The following is an 18,459-nucleotide window of genomic DNA, read 5'->3' as shown; positions in this document are numbered from 1 at the left end:
TCACTGAACACACTGAACACTGAACACTGAACACACTGAACACTGAACACACTGAACACTGAACACACTGAACACACTGAACACTGAACACACTGAACATTGAACGCACTGAACACACTGAACACTGAACACACTGAACACTGAACACTGAACACACTGAACACACTGAACACTGAACACACTGAACACTGAACACACTGAACACTGAACACACTGAACACTGAACGCACTGAACACACTGAACACTGAACACTGAACACAGTGAACACTGAACACACTGAACACACTGAACACTGAACACACTGAACACTGGACACTGAACACTGAACGCACTGAACACACTGAACACACTGAACACTGAACACACTGAACACTGAACACTGAACACACTGAACACACTGAACACACTGAACGCACTGAACAGTGAACGCACTGAACACACTGAACACTGAACACACTGAACACACTGAACACACTGAACATTGAACGCACTGAACGCACTGAACACACTGAACACACTGAACACACTGAACACTGAACACACTGAACACTGAACACACTGAACACGGAACACCAAACACTGAATGCACTGAACACACTGAACACTGAAAACACTGAAAACACTGGACACAATGAACACACTGAACACTGAACACATTGAACACATTGAACACACTGAACACACTGAACACACTGAACACTTAAAACACTGAACACTTAAAACACTGAACTCTAGACATTGAACACACTGGACACTGAACACACTGAACACAATGAACACTGAACACACTGAACACTGAACACTTCCTCCTATGTGCATGACTAGAGGAGCCTGCTGGGATCTGGTCACACATCAGTCAGCATGCCCCACATTACACAAATATTCTGCTGCCTCTGGGTGGAAGGTTACTTATGTAACTGCTTATTAGGAAACCTGCAGTTTATTCAAAGGCCCATCTTTCAGATTTCAGGAAACCCCAATAGATCAATACGATATTTGTGTTCACAGTCAGCACAGTAATATTTATTGCTTTTTGTTTCTTGTAGGATATTTTTACAGTTGCTGTTGAAATTAGTCTCTGAATCTCTTTTCATATTTCTTTCTCATTTCAGGAGGTCTTGACCGACTCTGTTATCTCTGGGTTCTGCCAGGGTGTGCTTCAACAGTGTGAACAGTGTGTGTGTGTCGGGCTAGAGACAGATGAATCTGTCAAAAACAAATAAAGAGGAGAGCAGGGAGAAAATGACGCCACTAATGGGCACGGTCAGAGCTGAATGCATGTTCTACAGTGAGGTTTGAAGCTGCAGCGGAGACGCACTGGTTTCCACTGAGACGCAGTGGAAACCAAGGGAGTTCCTCCTCAGAGTCACAGAAGGTACAGAACAGAACCAAGAAAGTGTGTTGTGACACTCTTTCATCTCTAAAATGTGATCATCATGAATACATGAACTCATCATGCTCTAAATCCCAACACCTCCTGCTTTGGAGCAGCTTCATGTTTCTGTCACTGGACTTCCAGACGGCCTGACTGGGACGATGGTGCCTCCACCTCCTGGAAAACCCCAAAATCCTTTTTTAATGGCCAGCAGAGGGATTAAACGTTAGCAGTTGAATAGCAGAGACAGAAGAAGTCCTGCTCTGGTGGACCGGACCTCTTCTTTGCTTTACTTCCCAGTGTTATGTTTTTAATGACAGGCGCTGTCGATAGTCCCTTGGAGCTAATCCCACTGACTTCATGTGATTTATGGAGCTGGCTCAGATTATGATAAAGTGATATAATGAGGCAGAGTGCTGTGGAGCCTCCCTCTGCAATCTGAAGACCGGCTCCGTGCCGCTGCTTCACATCTTCAAAGTATTAGTCTGCACCAACTGTTAAATAAACTCCTCAAATCAAATTCAGACAGAGGAAACAACTCTGCAACACTGGCCTCAAGTAATCTGCTCAAATCTGACCAGATGCCTTCTGTTTGTGCCAGAGGAGGAGAGCAGCTCTCTCTCTCTCTCTCTCTCTCTCTCTCTCTCTCTCTCTCTCTCTCTCTCTCTCTCTCCCTCTTTCCTGATTGGCTGCTGGGCTCAGGTGCAGTCATCCCACTGGTCCACAGCAGAGCAGGAAGCTCCAATCAGAAGCCTTCATCTGAATGCAGGAGGAGACAGAACACACACACGCACACACACACGCACACACACGCACACGCTCAAACACACACACACACACACACACACACACACACACACACACACACACACACACACACACACACACACACACCTAGAAACTGCAGAAACATGACAGGGGCCACCAGAGTTACAAAACCCCAATATGTGGATGTTGAAATAATGGTTATCCATAACCAAGTCAGAGGTTAGCTCTGAAAAAACGTGTGTGTGTGTGTGTGTGTGTGTGTGTGTGTGTGTGTGTGTGTGTGTGTGTGTGTGTGTGTGTGTGTGTGTGTGGAGGTTGGAGCTGCTGTATGCTGGCCCGTCGCCCCCTCCTGGACACAGAGAGAGGGATCAGGTGGTCCAGGAGCAGTTTTTATGCAGATCCACTGCAGTGTTTTGTTTGTGACACACACGCGCGTGCGCTCACACACACACACACACACACACACACACACACACACACACACACACACACACACACACACACCCTGCTGATCCGCTGAGGGGATTGATTCTCTGCATTCCACCAGGACAGGAGGGACACACAGTGGGACTTGAACCGGGTCACCTCACGGCTGGCTTCCCTCACCTCTTGGCCACCACACCCCCTACAGCTCAGACTGTTCTGTTTATCTGAACATTTATCGTTTCTGTAATTTTCAACAGTTCAGCAAATAGAGACCAGTAGTGTCCCTGAGCAGCGACGTGCCACCATGACCCTGAAGCCTGGAGGCAGCAGAGAGCGTCCGGGCCCAGTGGGTGTGCTGTGGTTTGCACTTTTGCCTCACAGTCAGGAAAACCCTGGTTTGACTCTAGGTTCATGAGTTTGTGCGTGTGTGTGTGTGTGTGTGTGTGTGTGTGTGTGTGTGTGTGTGTGTGTGTGTGCTCAGACAGACGCTCTTTCATTCTGTGGGATTTAATTCAAGCGGCTCCTGAAGAGGTTTTACTTTTTCTGATTTTTCTAAATTTTACACACCAAAAAGAAAGAAGACGGAAAAGAACTCCTCCATCTTCAGGTTTTCAGACTGGAGTCGGCCTGCCTCTGAGCCGGGGGGCCACTAGGTGTCACTCTTCCTTGCTGTAGAGCAGCTGGTCCTGCAGGTCCAGGCCTCCGTCCCCTGGATGTGCTGGTTCGTCCTCTCACCGGACTCAACTGTGTGTCAACCTGCGGTCCCTCGCGGCCACGTGACCATTACACACCCGGGAGCTGTCCAGGGACGTTGGACACTGAATCAAATGAAGAGTGTGAGATTCTGCAGAGCAACGTTCACCCATGTGGTCGAGACAAAACGATGCACTGAACTGAAAGACTGAAAAGAAGAGGGAATAAAACCGAACACTGTTCAGGCTGTTTGTATTCAGAGGGATTTTTAGTGGTGAGAAACCAGTTTTTAACCGGGATGGACTGGATTCTGCTGAGACTGATCAGGGTGTCTGGATCCATGAGTCCAGCTGTTTGTCTATGAACACCTGAGCGGATCCCATAAATCTGGCGCACCACAAAGCTGGCCTTCTTTCTTCTTCGCTTCCTCAAAGATGCTGAAATGAACGTGGAAGTGTATGAGAGGGCACAGGGAGGGTTTAGCACGAACACATCGGATTAGATCGCTTCATTTACACATTTAAATAATCTACAAATGGATTTCAGAAGGACCTGGCCTGATGTTGTAGCAGAAACAATTACTGCAATCTATGAAGTGATTTACTGTCTCATAAAAAGTATATGCAAAAGGGAATAAATAGAACAGAATGTAAATATTCTATTGATCTCAGGAAGAGATTTATCCAATATTTTAAACCAGTGTTGGACACATCGGGTTTACATTACATTTTATTTTCTTGTTCGTTTCAACGGAATGAGACGAACTGCAACGTGACCCAACAAAGTGACCATAACTTGTTGTTTTCTTCAGCTTTCATGAAGTGAAGTGGAGAGAAGAGAGAGAAATGCTTCGAGGTCAGTGGAATGAAAGAAGGTATGATGGAGGTTTTCACCCTGGTGCAGGAGGGCATCAACCTCCAGAGCCTCCAGATCGCCATGAAAAAATCACTGAAAAAGGCTGAGGGCTTAAAGCCAGCTGTAAAAACACCATATTTAATCATTTTCTGAATATGTAGATATAAAGTTTAGGTAACACTTTATTTGATAACACATTATAAGTACATTTATAAAGCATCATAATGCCATTATAACACATGTAGCTATAGTTATAAACATTCATAGATGATCACAATGTCAGGACCGAACCCTAACCCTGGACAGGTGTCCACATAGAGACAACCAGTCACACCTTCGGGGAATTTAGAGTCACCAGTTAAAGGTTGTATAGAGGATTTTCCACGGAGGGAGAAATCCAGTGACAGTTAGTCCTTTTTGAAATGCTGCCATGCGTGACCCACACCCCTCCTCCCCTGCTCTCTCCGGAGGACCGCCTCCTCCTTACACAGAAAGTAGCATGTAGCAACTTAGCATCATAGCGCTAACACATAGCTACCAACGTGTCCTTTTGAACAACACAAAACACAGCGAATATGAGTAAAATCCTGCACTTGCGCCAAACCCTGTCCCTGAGCCGTCCCTGGTCTCGGTGGATCAGAGGAGGACGGGGAGGTTTGTGTGGAGCTGCAGGACTGGAGCAGACGCTGGAGCTCACAGCTGATCTATGTGGCTGCAGCCTGCAGGCGTAAACAAACCCCCCCTCCTCCTCTCACTCTCCGGACTGTTTCATACAAGTCTTGTTTTAAGATTAAACATACATTTTCGCCAACTGGCAGCACGTTGCAGCTATGATTAAGAAAAATTGTCTCAAGTCTGCAGGTGAAAAGGTGCTGACAGCAGCAGCAGAGCCTAGCATGGGGGGAGCGGGGTGGAGCGCATGGGGGAGTGTTGTGCCGACAACAGGAGGGGGGGTACGTAAAGTGCGTAGGAGCATGACAGTTACGCTAAAAATGTAGAGAGGTTGATTGACACGTTAGAAAACCAATAGATAACGAGGCTACCTCGTTATTGATTGGCTAAAGTAATGTTGATTTTACAACCTCCAGAGTTGATTAATTTTTATTTTATTTTTTTTTATCATGATAAAAACAAGGCTGCTACAGCTTAGTAACGCCATTTTTTTAGCTTTAATTCATTTTTGTTAGTAATAAAGATCTTCTATACAATCTTTAACCTGACATCTGTGGTTTTGGACCGTGGGAGGAAGCCGGAGAACCTGGACAGAACCCATGAACGCATGGAGAGAACATGCAAACCCCACACAGAAAGGCCCCGAGCCCCGCTGGGATTTGAACCTTCTTGTTACGAGGAAAGAGTGCTGATCCCTGCACCACCTGAAAATCCGGATTCCAAATACAATTGTGAAAATTGCTTTAAAAACGGTCAAATCCACCCATAGGGACAGAAACTATGTGGGACGTGTGAAAAAGGGTAAAATTTATGTGCTTGTCTGACCAGATGCTAAACACCACAATGGAAGAAGTTTCTTCAGCAACAAAACAACAAAAATGTGCTCTATATAAAGACTTGCCAAACACTTTAAACATATGGACAGATCAACAGAGCCAATGCAGCCAGACCAGAGACTCAGTGCAAACAGAGCTGGAGACAAGCAGAGGAAACTGCAAACCTTGAGATGAACACTTCCAGTTCAGAGTAGGATTGAGATTTAAAAAAAACTAGTGGAGTTATTGCTGTAATGACTCTACGTCTCTATAGTGACTCTACATCTCCTGCTTATAATGCAGATGGTGCATTTGGTGCTGATGGTGCAGTTGGTGCTGATGGTGCAGTTGGTGCTGATGGTGTTGATGGTGCAGTTGGTGCGGATGGTGCAGTTGGTGCTGATGGTGCAGATGGTGTTGATGGTGCTGATGGTGCAGTTGGTGCTGATGGTGTTGATGGTGCTGATGGTGCTGATGGTGCAGTTGGTGCTGATGGTGCTGATGGTGCTGATGGTGTTGATGGTGCTGATGGTGCTGATGGTGCAGTTGGTGCTGATGGTGCAGTTGGTGCTGATGGTGTTGATGGTGCTGATGGTGCAGTTGGTGCTGATGGTGCTGATGGTGCTGATGGTGTTGATGGTGCTGATGGTGCTGATGGTGCAGTTGGTGCTGATGGTGCTGATGGTGCTGATGGTGCAGTTGGTGCTGATGGTGTTGATGGTGCTGATGGTGCAGTTGGTGCTGATGGTGCAGTTGGTGCTGGGCTGCAGCTGGTCGCTCTGCTCTGCTCTGCAGTGAACTTCAAAGCGGTTGTTCCTCAAAGGAGCTCAGAAGCTGTTTACAGAGACGAGAAGAGAGACGTCAGTTTTACGAGCGCGCTCAATCCTCCTGCTGAAAGTGCAAATAAAATCAACGTTACTTTCCAGAGTGTTTGGAAACACAACATGATCCTGTTGGGAACTGAAAATGCGTTGGCTGTGCTGTGAGAGCTGTTTGCACGCCGCCCCCGCTGGCTGACAGCATCCATTACAGCCCCATTTGTAAAAACCCGGAGCTTGCAGACCCTCAGTGTGGAGCCCATGTGTCAAGGGGAGCCGTCCTCCTGTGACCTGCTGCTTCAGAGACAAATTACAAACTGAAAAATGTCCAACGGAAACGTAAATCAGAGCAAAGCCAAACACTGAGGGGCAGCTAATGAAGCGGCGGTGGAGGGCCGCACAGGCCCATCTCCACCCAGCCTCCTCCAGACAGAACACAGCCACGCACCGTCCACACCGCCACGCCCAGGAGAGCCCTGCAGGACCCGTCCCGGAGGTCCAGTCCTCTGTGTGCGTCTGTCCCTGCAGAAATCATTTGTGTGATGCCATGAGGAGGCCTGGCCTCCGCTCAGCGGGCCGGCGCAGAGATGAACACATGAGATTAGCAAAGACTAACAGTCTCTGTCATGATGAACGGAGGCCGAGACGCTGAGACTAAACCCGCCGGCTCTTCTAAAAACATACAATCCCCCGACTCTTGTCCCGGCTCAGATGCATGTGAAAGACACCCACGCCTGCTCAGATAAACTGTGAGCCGCCGGGCAGGCGTGCAGTGTACTCAGCCCCGAGTTTGACGGATGCGTCTTCTCCTCTGGAAACAAAGACTCGACACACCGTTCCTCACTGATGTTTAGGACCGGCCAACAAGTGTAAACAGGCCGATGAGGGAGTGGAGAGACCTCCGGCCCTGTGTGCTGCTCAAAGGCTGCAGTCAGAGCAGCCTCACACCTGGCTGCACATGCAGGGCTGGCCTCATACAAGCTCTCTATTATGGCTTATTATCATGGGATGTTTCACATCCATCATCCATCCATCCATCCATCCATCATCCATTCATCCATACATCTGTCCATCCATCCATCCATTCATCCATCCATTCATCCATCCAGTGTGAGCTGGCAATATTAGCACATACTGGTCCACACAATAATATTAATACTAATAATTGACATTTTTATTTATTTTTTATTTCCAATGTTCAACATCATGATGGACATGTGTGTGTCTGTGTAACACTGATGGTCTGTCGATCACTGCAGTATTTCACTGCAAATCAGTCACCGCTCTTCTCACATCAGCTCCTTGGAAATTCCCAAAATAAACTCTGGAACTGGGAGATTTTCTTTCCCATCAGCTGTCCATAAGGATCATGGGAGAAAACGGGAATAAATGATCCTTCAATCTCTGAGTCGGAACTGAAAGTCTCTCTCGTGTCTTTTCTGACCTTAGTTTCTAACTCTGTATAACCGAATATTGGCTTCGGTGAAGAGGCTGTTATTATTGTTAAAATGGAGGTGAATGTTGTTATTGCTGCATGATGACAGCATGAAGCCTGACGGGGATCTCTGGGAACGGGGGCTCTGTGGGGAGGGAGATCGGGCTCCTCTCTCCATGAGAACGAAGGCCGTTACTGGAGAAAAAACTGCTTTGATATCCGTTTTAGGGGACTGCTAACAAGTCAGTCACAGCCAGTAAAGTCAGAGATATGGTGAAGTCTGGCAGGGCCAGCAGCACGAAACAGCTGAGCGGACCAGACAAAAGCTGCACTTTAATTTAACGAGCAAACAGCGACACTGAGGAGGAGGAGGAGGAGGAGGAGGAGGAGGAGGAACCACCTTCATCACTTGTCAGTCCTGAAAACAGATCAAACCTGTTGATTTATCTGAATGAATGAATTCTCATTTAAAATATTACAAACAAACCAAAATTAATTCTTTACTGTGGAGTATTTGAGTATTTTAACATTTTTTTCTTCCGTGTCTTTTAACATCAAGAAACAAATAACAAATGAATGTTTATATTTACTAGAACACCATTAAAATCAGGAAAATGTCAGACTGACGTCTGAAGGGTGGAAAGGTTTATACACACTGATGTGCTTTTAGATTGTGAGATTCTTGTGTGTGTGTGTGTGTGTGTGTGTGTGTGTGTGTGTGTGTGTGTGTGTAATGCCATGAAGTCCAGAAGCATCCTTCGACACTGTGAGCGCACGGCGAAGCGGTTTCTGGCTGGATTTGGGGAAGCGGAAGGCGAGGAGGCTCCGTCATGGGAGGTCAGTTCCCCCTGAACCTCCGGCGCTCGGCACCAGGCCCTGTGAAGTCCGCAGGATCACCGGGTCCCATGGCTGCCCGGGTCACATGTCCCGGATCAGAGGAACCGGAGGAGCGTGAGTGTAAGTCAGACTATGGGTCTGACCAGCTCCTGAACCGAGCAGCACATGACGCCCACATACCGCCTCTAAAGTCCCGCTCAGACCAGCAGTTGACCCTGACACTAATATCATCAAGCTGCGCTCCGAATTAAACGGTCACAGTGCAAACATGGCGCCCACTTCAAAGCGCCCGGAGGCTGACCTCTGGAGCACCAGAGGCCCGACGCCGCTCCGGGCAGAGAGGTGTCCAGAGGAGCAGCAGCCCTGCAGCCCTGCAGCCCTGCAGCTCTGAAAACTACATACAGCTCAATAACTTCTTTGTTCTGAATTTACACAAAAAAAACCCCAAAAAAAACACAATGACAGAAACATGAAACCATGAAATTTCTACTTTTCTCTAATGGAAATAGAAATAACGGAGGAAGCTACAATGAGCAGAAAATGAACAAAAAGTTAATAAAGACTCTCTCTCTCTCACACACACACACTCACACACACACACACACACACTCTCACACACACACACAGTGAGCAGTGGCAGTATGAAGCAGATTTAAACCACAGACACACTAAACTTCCTCTGAAACATTTTGATTCCTTCTTATGGAAGACCAGGAAAAATAAAATAAAAATGTGAAGAGTGAAAAAGTCACACAGCTGTCAGGTTTACAGTTTTTTATGATTGCATAAACACTAAAAACAAAAGAATCACATAGCTATCAATACCTTACACTCAAGGAGCAAAACACGGGACCAGATTTTCACCACTTTAAACACAAAGGCAGCCTCACACTTTTTGCAGAACAACACACACAGTCATTTACAGAACACTAAACACACTTGTATACATCAGACACAGACGTTCATCAAGATGTCTCTCATAGAGCTCAAACCTGGTTTGAGCTCTATGAAAATGCAGCAGGGGAGTTCACCTGCTTTCCACCAAAACAGAAGCAGCCAGAGGAAGACGAGTGAGGATGAGAGGGGGAATCCGGGCACCTGATAGTGCCGATATGCACCAGAAGTGCTGATATGCACCGTATCGGCACTTTTCATACCTCTTCTTCTGTCATTTTACAATAGATTACATGTTTGTTTGTTTTTTCCACATAGGATTGAGGGCCGAGAACGACAAGGAGGAAGTGGAACTATATTCACACCAGAGCAAGAGACAGTAATCAGAAACATGGTTTTGGCCAATAATACCATCAGGCTCAGAGAACTTCAAGCCAAAATTATGACAGTTTTTACCCATTGCTTGAACACTATGGACTCATGCTTAAACCAAAGTAACATAACTTGAAGTTGTTGTGACTACACCTTAAACAAAGTTTAAGGTGTAGTCACAACGCTAAACAAAAGCGCTGCTTTGCACTTTAGTTGCAATTCTGTAACACACTTGCTCCGTTTTGCAACACACTTGCTCCTGCACACTACACACTATTTCATACGTAAGACACTTAGTTCAAAAACGAAATCTCAAGGTACCATTGGGAAAACACATCTATTCAAAATACAACACACACTGGTTAATTGAAAATACTCAGGCACACACCTGAAAACACTTACAAAACTGAACACCAATCAGCCAGATACAAAAAGGCGTCAGTTACATAAGCAATTTTGAGAACTTTGCAAGCATGGAGGCAGAGGAATGGGAAGACAGAGAGAGAGAGCAGGACGTGGTCCAAGAGGCCAAGCAAGGACCATTATTTCAGATGATATAAGAGCAACGTTGGTGGACCAGGTCCTAGACCATGGTCTGACTGTGAGGGAAGCTGGCAGAGAGTCCAGCCTGATCGGAGCCGTTTCACAGTTTCATCCATAATCAGGACATTCCGACTGGACAACAGGTATGTCTTCAACTCTCTACTATCTCTACTATCTAGAGTATTTACAGTACTGTACCATATCACGTATGACATGTGCTGTACTGAAGGGTGGCTAACGCTCTTTTTCAAACTAAAGTGGTTGCTTTGTGAAACATGCCATGATAGTGTGTTGAGATGTTTCAGTACTGTGTATGGTAAATACAGCTAAGTGCAGTATATACAGTACTGTAAAAACGAAGCAAACAGTAACTATTTGTGGTTGCATTTTTCTACAAAATAGCTAGAAGACCTCCTGGGGGGGCGCCAGCGCCTGTCCACCCAACAGCAGGACCTGTCCATAGTGAACCCAGTCAGAGCAAACAACACAATCCGTCTGCACCAGCTACAGCAACACATACCTGCAGATATTCAACAACATAGATCGAGTAAGCGTTACCACGATCAGACGCATCTGGGTAAAGCACAACATGACCATGAAGCGACTGTACAGGCTCCCATTTGAGAGGAACAGTGTCAGGGTGAAAGAACTTCCACATGAATATGTACAGCTGACTGTTACAGGACAGAATGGGTGCAGTCCAGTAACAGCTGGATATGTCCCACTGGGTCAGTACCACATGGACACATTCAGAAAGCTCCACAGGAACCTGTGTGGTGGGGGGGGGGGGTTCTGTGTGTGCAGCATGGAGGTGAGGCCGATCCAGGGATCCAGGGATGGATTCGGCACACAAGGGGATATTTTCCCTGATGCTTAGCAAGAGAAGACAACACTTGTGATGTTGATGAGATCCTGTGGCCAGACCCCAACAGACGGCAGGATCTGTGAGCCCACTTACACTTTTCTGTGTTTACAGTATATTATTGTTTGTTTTATTTTTGTGTTATTTTTGCTTTAACTAAATTTACTGTACTGTAAAATACACGACTGTAATGTAATGATTTTGGATTGAGTATTTCATGTTTTGGTTGTTGTGAAAACGTGCCTTCTGTGATACTGAATAAAATGAGTGAAAACAAAAGACTGCAGTGTTTTATATAAAGTAGACTAGTGTGTTGCTGCTGATCGGACAGTGTATTCATATGATGCAAGTGGTTATCATTTTGTCATCAGAGTAACATTTTGACAAAGGACTGTCAGGTTTTGATTGCAGAGTTTCAATCTGACATAGATGTGAATGGTTCATTTCCCAGTGTTGTGTCTTTTTTGCTTGTGTGTAGAGTTTTGACACAATGAGCCAAGTTTTGCAAAATGTGTTCAAGCAACAGGAAAAAACTGTAGTGAGCACACCATTTTCAATAATGTCCATCAGGTCTCCCTTGAAAGCAATAGCATGCATCCTGAAAAACAGAAACAACAGTATGGAGTACCTTTTGAGAGGAATTCAGAGAGGATCAAACAGCTGTGGCATGAGTGTGTGGAGGTGTGTATTGTTCACTTTAACATTGTGAAGTTATATACTGCACACGTAATAATTTTTACATGTAACTGTACTGCATACTAGACCTATGCTGAACTACACAGTCTTGTCTTCCACTGGATTTCAGAGTGTTACAGATGGATGCTGAGGAAATCCCACATGAATTTATTTACATGGACGAGGCAGAGTTCAACCTCAGTAAAGTCAGAAGGAGAGGCAGAAACATCATTGGCCACAGGCTATGGTTAATGTCCCAGGGCGACGTGGGGGGGGACATCACTCTCTGTGCAGCCATTTCCCTGAGTGGGGTCCTCCACCGTCACGCCAACATGACCCTTACAACACAGATCAAATGATCAGATGTTTGGACAGACTGCACAGCCTCCTCCCAGTAAATAACCAGATGCAGCAGATCCACTGCATGGTCCTCTGGGACAGTGTGTCCTTCCACCACTCTGCTCTGGTCCAGAACTGGTTTCAGCACCACCCACTGTTACAGTCCTGGACCTTCCTCCATTGCTCCCCATTTCTAAACCCCATTCAAGAGTCTTTCTGGGCACGGCGGTGGAGAGTTTCTGATCTCCTGCCTCAGACTCAGACGCCTCATCCAGGCCAGGGAAGAGGCTTGTGACCAAACTGACGCTGCAGCTGTGCGAGGATGGATCCGTCATTCAAGACGGTTCTTCCCTCGTTGTCTTTCCAACGAAGATATTTCCTGAGATGTAGATGAAACTCTCTGGCCAGATCCAGCTAGGCCAAGAGATGTTTAGTATTTCATTTATTTTATTCAGATTTCTTTTTGTTTTCTTTATTTTTTATTTTATTTGTATTGTATGTATTTTTATTTGTCTCTTTAGTGGGTTTACAGTGTGGGGATGTGCTTTCTTGTGATTGTCTGTGTTGACTAAATGTGATTATATAAAAAAAATTAAATCATATTTTCAAAAGTCTGCAGCATTGATCTTGTGATGTGTTTGAATTTACTGTGTTGTTTATTTGCACTCTTACAGTAATCTCTTCCCTGAGAGGTCCAGAGGGAGAACTGCCAACAGTGTTTTAAGTTAAACACTGCAGTGTGTGACTGGTTCAAACAGAACTCAGCCTGATGAAATGTGTGTGTTTCATATGGGAGCATAGTATGGTTTTTATAAATGTGTATATAGTTTTTACGATGGTGTTTCATTTTGCACTGGATGTGAAGTGTTTTCCACATTGTGTGTGTGGTTGTGCTAACTGTGTGTAGTGTTTTGAAATTCCGAGCCCTGCTTTCAAAATGGTGTTTAAGCAATTGTAAAAAACTGTGATCCAGATGTTTCATTGAAATGACCCTTCAATTACTGCAATTAATTTCAGATTGGTTGAGATTAAAGACATAGTTAACAGTTAAAGCTCTTTCTGTTTGTTTTTACTACAGCAGCCATAATTCTCCTGAACGGTGGTTGAAGAAGTCTCTTTGTTCAGATGTGGCCCTGCGACGCTCACAGTAAGGTTTGGTGGCTTGCTGGTGCTGGCTCATGGGCCGGGGAGGAGTTGTGCTCGTACCTCAGGCTTTTCCTTATTTTAATTTACTGAATATGTTTAAAACCAGGTCTAGACTAATACTTAGTTGAATTTCAAGACAGCAGTGGTTCAGAGAACCACTCACTTTTTCAAATGCTTACTTGCACAAGCACCAAAATCTGAAAGACGCCTCTAACACTCTTTTCTGACTCCAAAAGGGGAAATCAGTGATTTCCATCTGGACGCTCTGGTCCCAGAATCCTCCCAGCCGCCCGACGTGTCAGACCCGTGTTTGTGACTCCATCTCAAGGCTTCAGCGGAGTCCAAACCGCGGCTCCTCCATTAATTGGCCACAGAGGATTAGGAGCTGGATCTGATGGGGCCGCTCGGCCTAATCCCTCCAGAGAACCAAGCCGTGTTCAGAGCGGCGTCACACCAAGCTTTCACAAATAAAACCTGGAAAATAGCAGCGGCTCCTTAAAGAGGAAACGGTTTCCTCTGAACGCCGGCATGCAGTGGACCGACTCACCCTGCAGGAACACACAGCTTTCAGCGCCTCAGCGTCCATCCAGCCTCCACCGGAGCCAGACAGGAAGCCCTCCGCAGCTCGCCTCCAGCAGACCGGCTCTGCCCGAGTGCTCCGAGCCTCCGACACAGAGACACCCTCTGACCTTTAACCTGTGCTTCTTTGGTCAGCTGTCATATTTACAAACTTTGTTGTCTTCAGGCGAAGCATTTATGAAAAAAAAACTGATGAAATGAAGACTATCTACATTCCTGAGAGAAACTCTTTTCAGCATTGCTCCACAATAAATAGAAAGTGGAATATCAAAAAAGACAGGATAGAAATTAAAAAAGGAACGTTGCATATTGGAGTGTACCAGGCTTTTAGGTCACAACATCCAGGACAGATGAAACCAGACTGTAAAGGCGTGTAAAGAACACTTCACACACCTCAACTGTTTTGCTTCTTCTGTTTTTTCTCTCCATTTTTAACCTTTGGTTTTTTTTTTTTCCTTTATAGAAATTCTGGTAATTTTAGAATTATTTCCCTTTTCATTTATTGTGGCTTTTTCATCCAAGAAAAAAAAAAGTGTTTCAGTAAAATTTAGTGAAAACTTCATGCTTCAAGCTCACATGTGGCTCCAGAGCCACAGGTTGAACACCCCTGTACTAAATGATTCCTGATTTGTGATTTGCTACTGAAACAGGTCGGTTGTTGCTGTATTTTGAATAAATCTAATTTATTTATGATTTTTAATTCATCACTTCACAGAAGACGACTGACAGTTTCTATTTTTAAACCCTCAACAAGTTATATTGAATGTTTTTATTTGAGTGATGACTTTATTCCTGTGGTCGGGCAGAGCAGTGGAGTCTTTACTGTACAGAGGGATTCACGTCCATTTCAACCATTTTTATGCAGAAATGTTAAAATCTGTGTTGTTTTCGAGGCTCTTAGTGCGGTCGAGCTTGATGGAGCCAGATGTTCTAAACCAAGAGGAGAGCTGTCCTGAGCGTGGTGCTCTGTCAGGCTGTGCTCCATACAGGATGTTCGGAGGAGCGGGAGTCGACCCCCCGGCCCCACAGGGGGGCGGAGGAAGACCTCACAGCAGCTCCCACTCCAGCATTGGCCAGGAGCAGTGAACATGACCAATGAGAGACGAGAGGGAGCCAGGCAGGGTGAGGGGGCGGGGCCAGGCACGACTGACACAGGACCCGGCCAATCACGGCACGGCCTCGGCCGCCGCCATCTTAACTGTACAGGAAGCTCAGAGGGGCAGGGCAAACGTGCTGGCTGGCATTAGCCAGAGCCCCGAGTCCCCCGAGTCCCCTGGAGCCCCCCGAGTCCCCTGGAGCCCCCCGACCCTCCTTCACCCCCCGAGCCCCCTGAGCCCTCCGAGCACCCCAAGTTCTCCTGGACTCCCTGAGCCCTCCAACACCTGAGTCCACCTCCATAAGAAACCATGCTGCAGTAAAGAGAGAGTGGGTCCAGAGTCCAGCGTCCTGGGTCCAGAGTCCAGAGTCCAGGGTCCAGGGTCCAGGGTCCAGGGTCCAGGGTCCAGGGTCCAGGGTCCAGGGTCCTGGGTCCAGAGTCCAGAGTCCAGGGTCCAGGGTCCAGGGTTCAGGGTTCAGGGTCCAGGGTCCAGGGTCCAGCGTCCTGGGTCCAGGTTTCAGGGTCCTGGGTCCTGGGTCCAGAGTCCAGGGTCCAGGGTCCAGGGTGAACGTGAGCCTGAAGACCAGCTGCGGCTCCATCAGCTCCACGTCTCGGTGAAAACACTTCCAGTCTGAAAATAGTACCCGAGCCCCAAGCGCCACGCTGACCTGCTTTACACACACACACACACACACACACACACACACACACACACACACACACACACACACACACACACACACACACACACACACACACACACACACACACACACACACACAGACTTTACACTAAGAATTCCTTCAAACACATCTGCTGAAGCAGCCTACCACTGTTCTCGCTGCTGTATTAAAACTGAAGGACGTTCAGAGACACTCGGAGACACTCGGAGACACTCGGAGACACTCGGAGACCAGATTCTTTCAGCGGAGCAGACACTAGAGCAGAACATGGAGTGAAATTCTGACGGAACCTCGACGTGATTTATGTTTCTGGAAGGTTTAAAGTGGAGCTTCAGGCAGGAGGCCTTCATACTGAGAGAGAACCAGCTCTCTCTCTCTCTCTCTCTCACACACACACACACACACACACACACACACACACACACACACACACACACACACACACACACACACACCATTCAGTCTGGTCAAAACGAAGGGACGAGCCACAGGAACGAAAATACTGAAGCTCCCTGATCCAAAAAAAGTGCATAAAATCTTGTTTCATTTAGTTTCTAATCCAGCAGCCTGTAGTGTTACAGCAACGTTTAGAAAACAGAATGCCCAATTTAAAAAAAAAACAACAAAACTTTAAACACACTTTTAGGAGCCTGGCCTCCTCTATAATACATGTTCAACAGATCTCTACAGTCTCATATTAATTTCACATAACTTGTGTTTATTTTTAAATAAAATTAACAAATGTAATAAATGTTTCTGCTGATTTTAAAAGTTTATCCAACTTTAGAATTGACCGGCTCTCTCAGGAGAAACAAGGAGGCCTCGTTTAGGACGGCCTCCACTTTTAGAAAAACTGGGTGTGTTTGCTCCGCAGCGAAAATCTGAGATGGGACACTTTTGGAAATCCCTGGACACACTTCAGCCCGGAGTCGCTTCAGAAACACGTTATCGAGAATTATTCAGCCAAAGACGTTCATCACATGTGGTTCATGGTCACTGTGCACTTTTATTTTAATTCATATTTATTTAAGTGACATGATTGATCTCATGTCTTATCACCCAGGCTGTGTGTGTGTGTGTGTGTGTGTGTGTGTGTGTGTGTGTGTGTGTGTGTGTGTGTGTGTGTGTGTGTGTCATATTTCTGCAGCTGAAGCCTCCTCCTGCGGGGCCACGTGACAGTGGGAGTGTGTGGAGGTTCGATTCCCGTGCAGCCAGCCGGGGCTGAATTGTAATAAAATGTGAGTTTTGGTGATTGCAGCAGATGCTGGAGGTGCAGCAGGAACCTGGAGTCTGGAGTCTGGAGCCGAGCCGGTCCAGAGCGGAGCCGCCTGGACGACGGAGCAGAGGTCACAGCCTGAGCCCAGCACCCCTGAAGGTAGGCAGCGCTCAGGATTCTAACCAGGTTTTACTTTTTCTGTGTGGTGGAGGTGAATTCACACTGGAGCGCTGCAACTCTAAATCCTGCCATTCGTATTTATGAAAATACACAGAAAAATACTTAAAATTTTATCAAATTGAGTTCAAAAACTCTTCTGATTCAACTCTTTCTGATTTTTAAAACTCAGTCAAACGTTCTGACAGTGATTCCCAGAGAAGGACAGGATCTAAAACACTGCTCACTCTGATCAGAGGAAAGTCCATCCACGGCGCAGGCTGTGCGCTCTGGAGGCTTCAACGCCAGAGAGAGAGACGCGGGATGAGCTGTTTACACAGGCGACACCGTGTAACACACACACACTCACACACACTCACAGATGCACTCACACACGCACACTCACGCAGTGACAACCGGTGGCCCGTTCATTGGCAGATATGGAAGTCAGACTGATTTATTGAGGCGCTGCAGACTCACGCTTCATTTACTGTGAAACCACAAGAGTATGTTTCACCTGCACACGCGCGCGCGCGAACAATTTCCATTGTCCTTTCCTTTTTTTTCCACCATATATTTAAACATTAATTTTAACGGCTCTTTTAAAGACAAATTAGATTTTTTCGATAATTCGTGTAAAAAACACGCGCGCACACACACACACACACACACATACACACACACACACACACACACACACACACACATATATATATATATATATATATATATATATATATATATACACACATATATATTTATTTGTTTATTTACACTCAGTATTTGAGTGTGAAAAGTTTCAGGCTGTGTGTAAAGCAGGTCTGTGCGTCCCGGTGAGCCGCAGGCGCATTAAACCTCCGAGGCCTTCACACAGAAAAATCTCTGCTGAGAATCAAGCTCTGAATTAATTTCATTTCCAGAGGATCTGATCCAAACGTCCATTTTTAAAAATTCTGAATTGTCCTGATCCGCTTCCCTGTGATTTAAAATGTACTACCAAAATAAATTTTAAGAAATATATATTTCTGGAACCCTAGCCCTAGATATGTTACATGATTTTACAGCTCATACAATCGCGGGAACCTTTTTAAAGCGGTAGGAGCAGAAGGTTTGAGTGAGTGGTGCCACTGGATGATAATGGAGTTATTAATGCCTGGATGGCCGCTCGGCTGTGCTCCTGTTCAGGGATATATTAAATGGTTT

The sequence above is a fragment of the Salarias fasciatus genome, chromosome 14, assembly GCF_902148845.1.
Source record: "Salarias fasciatus chromosome 14, fSalaFa1.1, whole genome shotgun sequence".
NCBI lineage: Eukaryota > Metazoa > Chordata > Actinopteri > Blenniiformes > Blenniidae > Salarias > Salarias fasciatus.
This window is presented reverse-complemented; position numbering follows the sequence as displayed.